The following is a 14209-nucleotide window of genomic DNA, read 5'->3' on the forward strand; positions in this document are numbered from 1 at the left end:
ATATGTACGAAGGTTATGATTAAGGGGCCAAATGGGTCAATTGGCGTAATATAGAAACCACCTAATATGCTACCACCCTTTTGATTATCACCTTTTTTTTTTTTTTTTTATGGAACCTTTGAGCCTAAGCAAACTAGGTGAAACCCAAACTAAAGCCCAGCTTATAAGGTGGGGCCAAATCAATCCCAAATTCGACCCTTGACATCTCCAATATGTGGTCAAGGTTTGGTTAGCCACCTAGTTGTCACCGCAATTTTCTTAGGAAAACTTCGACATCGTCAAGCGTTTGATGAATGGACCCAAACAGTGGACAAAAACATGGCTCCAGCAACTTCAAGACTTAAGGAGCTGGATGGTCTTTGGAATCCATTTTACAAAATATCTTAGGGCAATAGGCTACAACTGATCTATAGAAATTCCATTCATGTGAACAAGAAGACTTTAGGTTATTCATAAGATAGAATCTTTTACGGCTATTCCTTACTGGCTCTATAGTTTTATCGACATGGTAGATGTGGACAGTGGTCCAAAGCTTTTCTCACTCTCTCTATTTGGAGGAGACATCTCAAGTATTCGACAAATTAGTATTGGAATGTAATACAATTGAGTCTGTTTGAATGATTGAGATGAAAATCTTGTAAAATTCATAGGTTAGGCCAGTATAACCAGCAAGATCACAGAATCATATGCAAGCTCTTAATAGTACGAAGAAGGTGCTACTCTCTACCTAGATATATGAGATAGATTAACTATTATATAACTACATCCATTTCTGTTGAAAAGTTGCAAGAAGGTAAACAAAAGAAAACATTGCTGACTCATTTTCTAATTTTGTTTGTTCTTTCCATCCAAAAGGCTACTCTATATCAACCACTAGTGCAGCCAAAGGATTCCATCTGTACTACTAATTGGTTACTAGCTGTGCCTTCCATTGGAATCTAGGTGCGATGGGCATGAATGCTAGAAAATAATTAAAAACTTTCAAAAAAAAGGTACCCTGTCACTTTCTTTCTGAGTATGCATCCCACTTGCACCTCATTAAATTTACGCTCCTGTTTTAAATTTTGTTCAGTCATAATCTAAGTTGGTGAAATCCCACTTAATAATAATGATTGCATGAATCTAATCATTAAAAACAACTTTTGTTTTTTTTTTTTGGCCATATATATGCACCCCTTAGATCTTGAAAAGAGCCGAGGCGACCAAATAATCAACCTGCTGCAAGAAGTAAAGCACACGTAAGTTGTGCTTGTGCATGACTGACCCACCTGCACCACCTTCATGCACGGCGTGACCAAGCACAGTGATTTAAGCCATATAGTATTTAGTCCAAAATGAAGGAGTTCAATTTGGCACCTGTAGTTGGAAACGGTATAAATACAAATCTGACTTGCAATAACATATCTAATATGGGACTAAATAAAAGATCACTAAAGAGTCCTAAATGTTTTAATGTGAACTTTTCTAGTTAGATATAGTCTCTTGCCAAATGGCAAACACCAAATGAAAAGCTTTCATTAAAGTCATGAAAAGATCTAAAAAAATTACTAAAAATTATCGAATAATTAAAATTTATCTTGCAAATATAACACATGATGATGTGTAGAATGATACAAAATTTTAATATTAAATTAGTGTATAATTAAATAAGCCGAAATTTGATATAATGATGTAACATCTCAAATTTTATGACATAAATATGAATAAGAGCGGATTATAACAACAATGAGAATAGCATGCTCTTCACTAGAAGAGGTTCTAGGTTACAATAAGATGGGTTGTATTCCTATCATATTTCTTCCAAAGAACGACAAAAAAATTCTCTCCCATAAGCACTCCACAATTGCATATAAAATTGTTCAATTTAACACCCATAACCTTGCTGACATTTAATATACTAAAAATTCACATTATCAGGTGCAGTAATGCGATCTAATATCAACCAACCATTTTTCTTCTTTCCCTATTTTCTTTTTTATTCCAGGATGAAGAGAAATAAAGAGAGAGAAGGATAAGTATCATTAGAACTCATGCTGCTTCATTGCTCAATTCTTGATGAACGCAGGAGTAGTGGATTCAAACTCTGGAATCATGATATTTTAACCTTGTCCTTGAAATAGACCACAACTAGTATAGTATGACAACTTAGGTTTCGTCCCTAAAATGAAACAAATGCTATACTCGGGTTACATGTTTGAACCCTGGTTTGCTCCCTGAAGCGAATGAGCTTGGCTGAAGCCTAAAGCAAATTTGGTCATGGTCGCAAATAAAACTCAGTTTTTATTACCATCCATCTCCACGGATGCCCGAATTTCATGAGGAGATGCTCTTGTACAGTCTTTGGGATGGACTTCGGCCCCATTTGGGAGAGCTTTTGGAGGGGCTTTCTATCTCTCGAAAAGTACTTTTAGATAAAAAATTGTGTTTGGTAAAAGTTTCATAAAGCTTCTTTAAATTTTTCAGAAAGCTAAAAACAGTTTTTTGAGAGAAGCTCTATTTTAGAGCTTTTCGAAAAAACACTTTTAGGCTCCATTGGGAATCCATTTTTTTACCACAATCTCCATAATAAAATATAATAATTACACACTTTGTCCCTTTATAAACCTAAAAATTTGCTGGAGTCTCAACAAAAAATTCTAGCCGTGGATCAGATTTCCTTTCATGAGGAAAAAATATTATTCTTTTCTATTTTTGTATGTATCCTTTTGAATCATGTTTTAGGAGAAAAAATTTATAATTTCTTCTCTATTCCTTTCGAAATCCATCGATTTTTTTTCATCGACATCGCGGTCCACGCTGAGATCCTCCTCTAAGCGTGGACTGCAATGCATTAGGAGGTTATGAATCGCGGCATTGCGGTCCACGCAGAGAAGAGCATATGGACTGTGGCATCGCGGTCTAGGCTCAAGCAGAGACCGCGACATTGCCGTCCAGGCTCAAGCATGGACCGCAACATCATGGTCCATGCATCAGAAAATATGGACCGCGGCATCGCGGTCCAAGCTCAAGCGTGGACGGCGACATCGCATCCACCAACTCCCTCCTTGATTGATCTTGCGGTCCATGAAGGACCGCTAGATCAATTGTGTTACAGAGAGAGAGAGTCCTCTCTTTGTTACACACTATAACAGAGAGACAGAGAGAGCTCTCTCTATAACAGAGAGATAGAGAGAGAATATGGCCATGCCCTACTTTGTCGGCTCTATAGTATTTACTGGTAAAGCTATTAGTTATTAGAAAATAATCAATATACATGTTGAATCAATATATTATTTGTTTCCATTTATGCGCGGATTGCATTGCTAGATTTTGTTTATTATCATACTTGATTTAGAAAAAATTGGAGCTTGGTTATTGATCATAGTCATACATGTAACTTGTGTTTTGTGTAGTAAACAATAGCATCTTATTTATAGGTGTAGATTCTTGGTTCACCCACAAGGAGTAATATGACTAATATATGAATATATGGGATTCTAGGGGTCCATATGTTAAAAAAGAGTTGAAACGAAAACGAAAAAGTAAGTTATATGTATGTAAATTGTACATATTTAGAAATGCTTTATAAGATGCTTTATGATTATGGATGAAATCATGACTTATAATTAACAAAATGTTTCGTGCCTTTATTGTTGCATTGTAAGAAGAATATATGTCTAAGAAGAACCAACACATCCTTGTTGGTCCATCAATCCAAGATGAGAAGAAGAGGAAGGCCATTTGGAATGACCAATTGATGGAGGAGTTTATCGAATATGTATTGGTGAACTATATTATAATAATTGATATGTTATGTTAAATAATTTAATATTATATTAAATTATTATTCTATAGTATATAATATTATAGTGCTATATTATAATAATATTATATTATATTACAGTAATATTATACTATATCATATATTTATGTATTAATATATATTATATTTTATTATGCTCTATTGTATAATACTATACAATATCCTTTATGGTCATTTTGTCATACTAAAAGTATTTTCTCAGTTTGTTTACTAAATACATATTAAAGTGTCATAGCACTTTAGAAATGTAGTTACCAAATAATAAACAGCTTTCTATAAAAACTCTAATACCAACCGCTTTCCTAAACAGGGCTTTGGTCCCTTTAGCACCCCTCCTTCCAGCACCTTAAATCTGGCACGAGCGTTGAACTAAAATAAAAATGCAGGAGCGTTGGTGGTGGTTTTGGACTTGGTTCTATTGAGCTACTGATCTTTGTTTTTATGTGAATGAGGGCCGTTATAACTAGTGGGCATGCAGTGGCAGTGGCACTGGCCGATCCAGTATTTAGAGGAGCGTTACGAATCATTCAATGATGTCTCTCATAACATAACTAGGGGGCTGAGAGTATCAGGTTGGCAGCTTGTTTTTTTGTTGGTATCTAAGAAGTATCTGACCGACCATGCAGCTGAGAACTTTGTCTTCAAACTGCCACATGTTGAACAAGATTAAAGCTCAATGTAATACATGCATTTTTTTTACTATTTATTCTCCACTTTTCCTTTTTTTTTTCCCTCTCCTCTCTCCTCCCTCCCACCACCACCACACCTCTTCTCTCTTACTTCCCCGTCTCTTCGATCAGTCCAATGGGCTTTCTATAAGACACCATTTATGATCATCCGAACATGAATGGTATCCCCCGATTTATCTCACTGCAGAAAAAGGGGCCAATATTTCTCTGGAGCCAAAATTACCGACGTTTCTATCTAGCGTCGGCAAAGATGAAACTAAGATGATGCTAATTAGCATTACCCAAAGCAAATTATAAGACGATACTTCTAAGCATCGTTGGAGGCCAAAGAGAGAAAGAAGCAGACGACGCTTAAAAGCGCCGTCGGAATCCTACTCACTAAACTTTCTTAACACTAACTTCCCCCTTAAACCCCCTCGTAAACACTAACCTAAGATGACGCTCATAAGCGCCATTGGAAGACGAACTATAAGACTTGGGCCAGACGACGCTTAAAAGCTTTGTCAAAATCCAATGGCTCAAGGACACTCAGTTGCATCGTCGGAGGCCAAGTCTCCCTATAAAATGCCAATCCCAGATCAAGAAAATGGAAACCCTAGCCGTGGTCAGAGAGAGAGAGAAAGAGCCACAAGGGCTGCAAAAGGGAACCTTGCCGCAAATACCTTCCATGAAGGAAACTAGCGTTATAATTTCATGACTGATCTTGCCTTCTCTTCAAATCTCAGTCATATTTGTGGTAATCGCATCATCTAATTACGTAGAATGATAGAAACTGACAGTTCTTGCTACTGCTTGGCGTAGATCTATTCATGAGGGAATATTGGCTCTTGTGTCATCTACAGAAGAAAAATCTTTGTTAATTTGACAGTCAAATCCATTTTTGCAGTGGGGAGTATTCATATATAAATTCTAGTAGATGCTGCAAATTTAAAGTCAACTTGAATGCGGCACCGACCCAACATTTTATCTTATCATATGAATCAAGTTCTCGGATCAATTGAAATAGACTTGACATACTTACACTTCCTTAATTATAATAGTTCAAAATAGTTGATATAGAATAGTGATTGCTCAAATTCATCAAAGGAGAGTAGTCTATTTAAAATAAATAAATCAATAAATAAATAAATAATGAAATATATGGTAAAGCTACTTAAGTGTAAAGTTTGATATATATTGTTGACATAACGGTATATAACCATACCCAAAAAGGTATATAACCATAACCTACAAGTTCCAAATGCTATCATGGATCCTCAAATACCGCCTCTGTTTAAGCCCTCATGTTTACTTGATTAAGAGTGCAAATCCAATTATAAATACCATAATCAATCCGTGCTTAGCTCTAATAGGCTTGTATTGCAGTATCCCTTATTCTACATGGACTATGGGCTATATCCTCTCTAATACTATTTATAATGGTCTAAGATCTCACCTAGAAAGACTTGCCGAAAGATACTATTCGATGTTCTTGGCCCTGTATAAATATAATTACCCCAAAATCTAGCTAGTGTATAACCAATGTGGGACTAAACATATGCTTGCACAAAGCGTCATGTATGGAACCCAAAGCGAATCTTATATAAGAACCCATGAAGGTATATGCGTAGTTCTATATTGGTTGTGTGCTAGGAAAACTTTAGGTACCTAAATACAGCTAAAAGACCCAAACAATATCTCATAGCTAGTATTTTTGGATGAGATCCAAGGTTGTTACAAATGCAATTAAAGTAGATCCGGCCCATATTCCACATGAGACTGGAAGACATTACAACATAAGTCTGTGCCTCTTGGCAATTAATCACAGGTTGATCTTTGTATTTATATTTAGTTTTGACGAAATATAGACCCTTAGATCCGTAATGGAGCTAAGAGTTAAATCAGAAGAGTATGAGAAGATCCTCACATCGATTATAAAATAGGAGATAGCTATATGAAGCCAAAAAATTTAGATATTATCTATTGAATAATTTTTTTTTATATTCTTTTGTTCATCTTTCTGAGTGTGGTCTAGATAAATTGCTTAATTCAGCTCATCATAAACCCTATGGGTGGTGACATTCCTTTACTCCCATAAGGACAGGGATTGTATCTTTCACGTGAAAGAGGATTCGCCTGCCTTCGCATGAATCCATTATGGAAATAGCGGTCGGTGGATAACCCAATAGTAGATTCATGCAAATAAAGATGGATCTTTTTTTCCGCATGAAAGATACAACTCCAACAACACTCCACTGCATCCAATCCCTCCTACTCCTTTTTCACATACGAACCCACCCCACCTGGGTCCAAGCCAGGCTCGCAAGTCTCGACACCTCTGGCCGTTATGGTGTCGCCATCCGATGGTCCCTTTGGACACGATGGACCCAAACACGTTGTGCAGCCATTCAACACCTGTCCTCTGATTTAGTGTACCTGTTGCGCCCCATGGGATGCCAAGCATCGGTTGGGTCGCGCATTGCTCGAAACCCTGTGAGATTAGATAATTAAACTTAGATTTTTTATATAAATATCCTCCTAAATATTAGATTTTACATGAATGTTCTTCCAAAATTTATATTTACATTTATACCCTCATAAAATACTTATTTTGCCACTCTACCCTTTTTTTTATTTTTGTTTTTCATATGTATCCATGCTATCTAACAACGTTAAAAAATTAACAGTTTCAAATTAAAATGACTAAAATACCCTTAATAGATAGACATGCAAATAGATCGCGATCCTGATAACAAGAAAAGAAGACAAGGATAATGGCATGATTTTAAAATTTTATTTTATTTTTAATTAATATAAATATGATTTTTCTTAACACAGTAGAACAACCGTTATATTACGGGCATTTGTATAATAACAGAGTTTTATGAGGATATACATGTAAATATTAATTTTGAAAAGATATACATGTAAAATTTGATATTTAGAAAAATATTTATCAAAAAAAAACTTAGTATAATTTTAGCTTCCCTCCCTCGTCCATGGAGGATGGGGCCCGGCTCTCCAAGGCTTTGGTGGTCTTTTCAAGGCATGGGGATAACGCTATCGGAGACAAGACCTCTAACCCAAGGACCACAAGAGGGGAAGCATCTCATAGGAGAAGCCACCAAAAGAAAAATAGATGGGGAATGTTGGGGTTCCTTCCACATGATTGGCTATCAATGCACAAGAGGATCTTGGGCCTCTTAATGTGATTGCCACTCCCTCATATTTTATATCAGTTGATGTAAGAAGTGAATAGAAAACACCAGCCAGGAACTTGCAACAATTGAAGGAACACCCCTCTTTAAAATATTACTAACTTTTGAACTTTGGAGGGACTACTGTGCAGTCTTTGAATCCTAAAGCTCCATTAATTGCTAGGCATGAAGATATTTTATTTCTAAGGAAGGATGACATGTAAATGGTGAAACGGATTGAATGGCATCATATGTGGCTCATCATGCTGAGGATTACATCTGAGAGAGTCTATCATCCACTCCTTTTCAGCAACAAAATGTTTTGTATTTGGACTTTTTGGGTTCTATATGCATTAGAATGATAGGATTCACCCTTTCCATCAAAAAAAAAAAAGCGAGAGAAATCTCATACCTTGGCGACTGAGGCGTAAGAAAGATTTGAATCATGACCTTTGCACTAAGAACAACCTCATACCTTGGCGACTGGGGCACGGGAGCACTGTCCTTGGAAATTGATGGGTACTCTTCAGGGCCCAGAAGAACCAACTCATTGGAATGAGAACTAGGACCACAAGAACATCCCGAGGAAGAGCAGATTGAATTTAGGGGCAGGCTTGATAGAGTAATTGGTTGGTTCTCCTAAATATCTCTCTTCAGTGGGTTGCACACTTGATCATGAATAATTTTATAAATTAATAACATGCTGGAAGTTGTGATAGTAGGAATTGGATCCAATGGAATGGATATGAGAATTTTTTTTTTGGCCCCTTCCTTAGATACTCCTGAACAATCTCCATTCAAAATAGAATCATCCATTTTATTTCTAAATTAACATCATGGGCTAAGCTTACATGATTTATTTGATCCTGCGCTCACTTCAAGTTGTAGAAAGATAAACTATATCCATTATAATACTGTAACAACTAAAACAAATAGTCCTTTCGTTATACGAGGATAGTGACAGATTTTTTTTTTTGTTTGTTTTTTGTTTTTTTGAGGTTCTTGAGTGCAGCACCTTATAATTATAATATCAATGTTCATATGTGACATCTCTTTGCCCACAGAGCTCGATTCAACAACATTTGTCACTAGATTGACCACTTGTATAATGAATCCTAACAAGCTTGTTTTAATTTCATGTTTTGGCCTCCCTTGATACCCAAGACAAACAAAACTGCGTACCAAATTATACAAGCTCAAAGGAGAAAGAAGCAAAAGTCATCACTTAGAAATGGAAAATACTTCCGGGTTCATTGGACTCACAAATACTGATTTAAGAACTCCACAATCGACGAACTGTTGAACCAAACTCTTCTTACCACATGGTAAGAAAATTGTTTGTATGCACGTAATGAGAAACTTGTAGCCTTACTCAAAATTACAAAGATAACATCACGTTTTTAGTTATCTCAATAAAAAAAAAAAAATCATGCTTTTATTATCTTGTCTTTCTTGGTTGTTTATTCAAAGAAGTTATTATAAACATGGTAAGAAGTTTGGGTTAATAAGAAATGAGATTGCTTTTTTTGTACATCTTACGAAGACCGGGAGAACAAACCGAACCGATAAAAGTAGAAATGTGAATGGTAGAGGAGACAAACCAAACTATACTCTCAAAGGGAATAATTTAAATTAATTTTGATAATTTTGTTGACCATCAAAGCTTCACTCCCCGTTATGCATTTGTAAAAAGGATCAAGCTAGAGTATTAAGGCTAAGGTAAATAAGGAGAATCATGGACTTGATGGATAAAATCAAAGCTAATAAATTGTAAATTCATCAAGGGCACAATTTTCTCCCTTCTTTGAAAAAGGAAGAAATGCAAATCCATCAAGAAGTATGAGGTTATAAATTGAAACCTAATCTTTCTCAAAAGATAAGAGAAATCCAACTTCTTGTTGTCCCCAGCCCAATCCCATAAAAGCCAATTTTAGGGTTTTTGGAAACGGAATTCTATTTAAGCAAGAAGACTGACGTCCATATATCCGATGCAGGACTAAAAAGAAAAGAGTTTCAAAGGTTTTGAAATACTAAACATACAAGGGATCAGATGGGTTTTTTCATTTTTAAAATTTAATTTTTTTTATAAGTTAAAAACTGCAACATTTCGGGCATGACACACTCTTTTCATAGACATTGGTTGTGAGTCTTGGTGTTCATCCTAGGACTTTGAGTCCTCTTAGCTAGTTTCAAAATTCAACCAGATCTCAATACGTGAAGCAGGCTACATGCAGTCGAGATCATCTGTATTCCATTTCGAATTGTAGATAGCTGTCCTTGTGACACGTCTAGTCATTGACATATATGTCTTTTATTTTTCTTTCAAAAAAGACATCTGTCTTCTATATTCCACCATATATGTGTAAACTGTTGAAGCTTAAATAGGGACAGCTGGATGAGATTCATGAGGGCAAGGAATATGATGCTGCTATCTTGATCACAACTACACCTCACTTCTCCATGCGAACGATCAAACATGTATTTGTAATCAGAGGATTCCAACAATCAGGCTTTGCTCTATTGGTTGATAAAGTTGTAGCTTGTTTTGAAATGTGACAATCAAGTCAAGATGAAGATGATTTTCCATTTAGGTTAGCTCTATCGCTAAATTACCGGCAACTAAGATTAAACTACATTTTCCATTTATGAATTCTAGCAGGACCTGAAATTCAAGAAATTTGATGAAGGCGGGATCATCTAGTTCAACCTATTGGAGTGAAAACTACACTATTCATTGAGTGAATGATGATGGCAAATGAAGGAATATGGAATCGTTCGACCCTAATGGTATGCCTAGGTAGACCATGTGGACATGGCGAAGCATCTAGTTTTAACTAATTCATAATAGTGATGAAAAATTGTTCCACAACAAAAAAAAAAAAAAACTACACAAACAAATTGGGGATGATACTAGAATTCGGAGAACATGGCGAAAGGCAAGTTACACAAAATAGGGATATCAGGAATTCATTACAAAGAAAAATTAAAAATAGAAACAATTTTTTTAGAATTTTTTAAATTAATTGTTTAAATTTGTCGGAAGTAAAGAAACAAAAACCTAGATTCTCAAAAAAGAAAATATTTATTCATAATCCAAAGTCCAACATAATGTTCTTAAGCCTAGGCGTGGCCCCAGCTCGATTTTAACTTATGCTTCGGGCTTTTGGGTGGACCTCGGCTTCATGACCATTTTCAGTTTTTTTCCCTAAAAAATACTAAAAAATGTTAAATAAAAATAACTAAATATTGTCAGCAATCTACCACGTATCTATTATTCTATTAACTTTACATATCAACAAGAATTGCCAATTCAGTTTATAGGTATATCAAACATATACAAATAACACAAGAAAACCAAAAAAAATGGGCCGAGCGTAAACCTTTGGTTTGAGCCCACCCAAAATGCATCGGAATTAGGTTCGGGCATAGGTGGGCGGGGTGGGAAATCCGGCCCATGAACAAGTCTAAGGTGAGGGCAGGAATTGAATCCCGCCCCAAATGTTCGGGCTTAAACATGTCAAGAAGGTTGTCCGGCCCGTGAACAAATCTAAGATGAGAGCAGGAATTGCATCGAAGTCTTTTGTACCAACTCCCAAAGATTTATCATCTTTACTAATTGTCACCCTCAAGTTAAACTTAAACATAGCATCCACATTCGAATAAACTCCATAATATTGTGATAATTGGCTCCACAAAATTCATCTAATGCTCTCCAGTTTTTGCAAACTGTGTGTATCCCACTTTATCAACAGTTTAACACTCTCAAACCTATGAGATTGAAATGTGATTATTGTTCCTATTCAATTCTTTTTTTTTAAAAAAAAAGTTATGATTACTGCCCAACACCCCTAAATACCCTAACATTAGAGCAGGCTGCTATCCCCCATCCACAGTAGAGAAAAGGAAAAAGCAAACAAAAGTAAAAAAAATAATGAGGAGAAAGCGAGCTAGCCGGCAGGAGTACCTTCTGCAGATATATGACTCTTGTTCAGTAGATGTGTCACTGTGGATCTAATTTGGTGGCAATGGCAATAGTTGTAACAATTCAGGACCTTATCCAAATTGGCTAGCTGGAAGGTATTATTTGGGTTCTTGATCATGTATAAGTATCCAAGATCTATCCAGCAAATAACCGATGTAGGACTAAATACATGTTCGCACAAATTCTCACAATACTACTCCGAGGAGAACACATACGCACAAAGTACGTCTCCCTTAGTTACTTGCACACACACGAGAAAAAAACACTCGGTGGCAACGGACGTATAGCAAAAGAAAATGTTAATTCTCAACTAAAAGGAAGAAAAGAATAGATGTTTTAATAGAAAGATCTCTGGCTGAAGCTGGAGTACTGCCCCGCTCCTTGGTCAGAGAACGATAGATGAAAGAGATGACTCTACCCTTGGTTAATTTGTTAAGGTCGACACTCTTGTACGAATTCATTGAACTAGGCTTGATCTTAAGGTATCGGGTTAAGGACAGAGATTCCCAGATCTATGAATAAAAAATTTAAAAAGAAGAAGAAGAGAGGAAGCAATAGCTAAGAGAGGTTTGAAGATTCCATGACTTGGGAGTCGCATTCATGTCGGCAGATCTCCATGCTTGTTGATTTGTTTGATACATCAATACATAGGTTTACGCTCACCATATTAAATAGAATTTCTGTTGTAACTTGTTGCTGTAGCTGATCTAAAATAATCCAGTTCTATTCAAATCAAAGTTATTTAGATCAAATTTATCTAGATCAGACTTGCAGGTTTCAACTGCAATTGCAATTGCTATTGAGGTTTTTTGGTCCTTGTCCAGGAGAGAAACAAGGAGCTCGCTTGTTGTGCCATAGAGGATGTGCCGGCCTATTTGTTGTTGCATTTTTTTTTAATTGCACTCAAGCCAATAGCACCAGGATATTACACTTAGAAGAGAATCACAGTCTTCTCTCAATTTTCTGTTAATGTTTTCTTCATGTCATATTATCCATCAAATTATGTTGTGGGAGGCCCTCTGGATATGTATACATCTCTTGAAAGGAGCCCAGCCTTCATGGATGTGCTGCAAAATTGGCACTTTGTTGGCGCAGGCATATTCCTTTTGACTGGACTGTTACCTAATAGAATTTTTTCCTTCTGGTTGCTATCTAACTGAAGATTTGCACCAAAATTAAGCAGGGTTGGGTATGGCTCAAACAAATCCTAGCCGCACTTAGTACGACATACTTGAATAACTAGACTCTGTATAATTGTCATTTCCAAAAAGAAAATACAGACTTGTACTCTGTGCCCTGGCCAGATGCAATACGTGCAATAAAGTAGTTAAACAAAAGATAACATATCCATATTTTGGCTACCAATAACAGAATGAGAGAGGGTGGCAACCACATCTCCTTTCATATATCCCCTTTATGATGCACTTTTTTTTTTTTTTTTCAAGAAGTAGGATGGTGAAATCCCACCCAAAATCAAGATTAGATATACTTGGCCTAAGTTTACAGAAATATCAAACATAAACAAATAACATAAGGGAAAAAAGAAGGGACCAAGTCTAAACCTTCGGCCCGAGCCCACTTAAAGTGCTTCGGGCTTAAGTGGGCAGGGTGGGACATCTAGCCCATGCGTAGTTCTAAGGTGAGCGCAAGAACTAAATAGTGCTCAAAATACTTCGGGCTTGAGTAAGTCAGGTAGGTTGTCCAGCTTGTGAACAGATCTAAGATAAGGGCAGGAATTGGATTCAAGTCTTTTATACCAACTTCCAAAGAGTTCATCACTTTTACTAATTAGCACTTTGAGGTCAAACTTACACATAGCATTCACATTCAAATGAACTCCATAATATTGTGATAATGGGGTCCACAAAATTCATCTAATGCTCTCCAGTTTTTGCAAACCGTGTGTGTCCCACTTTATCAACAGCTTAACACTAGCTCAAGCCTACCAGATTGAAATGTGATTATTGTTGCTGTTCAATTTTTTTTTTTTTTTTAATTTTGATTGCTGCCCAAGACCCCAAAATACGCCAACATCAGGGTGGACATCTATCCCCCATCCATGGTGGTAGGAAAACAAAGAAGGAGAGAGCAGGCTAGCTGGCGCGCTCGGCACGTCGGTGGTTTAAAAAATCTATGAAGTCACCTCACCTCCCGCAGATATATGACCATAGTTCTAAGCATACAGTAGATGTATGACTGTAGATTCAACTTGGTGGCAATGGTAATACTACTTGGGGGAGAACCTTACTTCCTCAGTTACTTCAAAAAAAAATTTTCTTTTTTTGCATGTATAGTCTCCTAAATATATAAAATTGCATAAATATTTTCATAAAATTACTATTTACATGTATATCCTTCTTTTTTTTTGTATATGTATCTGTACCAACTAAAGTTGTTAAAAAATAAACGGCTTAAAACTAAAATGACTAAATACCCTTATGGGTAGATATGAAAAAAAAAATTATAAGAGTATGCATGCAAATAGTAATTTTATGAGGGTATTCATGTAATTTCTCATAATTAGAAATGTATATAAAGTACCTATGCGGCCCTCCCTCAT

The sequence above is a fragment of the Phoenix dactylifera genome, unplaced genomic scaffold (genome assembly GCF_009389715.1).
Source record: "Phoenix dactylifera cultivar Barhee BC4 unplaced genomic scaffold, palm_55x_up_171113_PBpolish2nd_filt_p 000873F, whole genome shotgun sequence".
NCBI classification, from domain to species: Eukaryota; Viridiplantae; Streptophyta; class Magnoliopsida; order Arecales; family Arecaceae; genus Phoenix; species Phoenix dactylifera.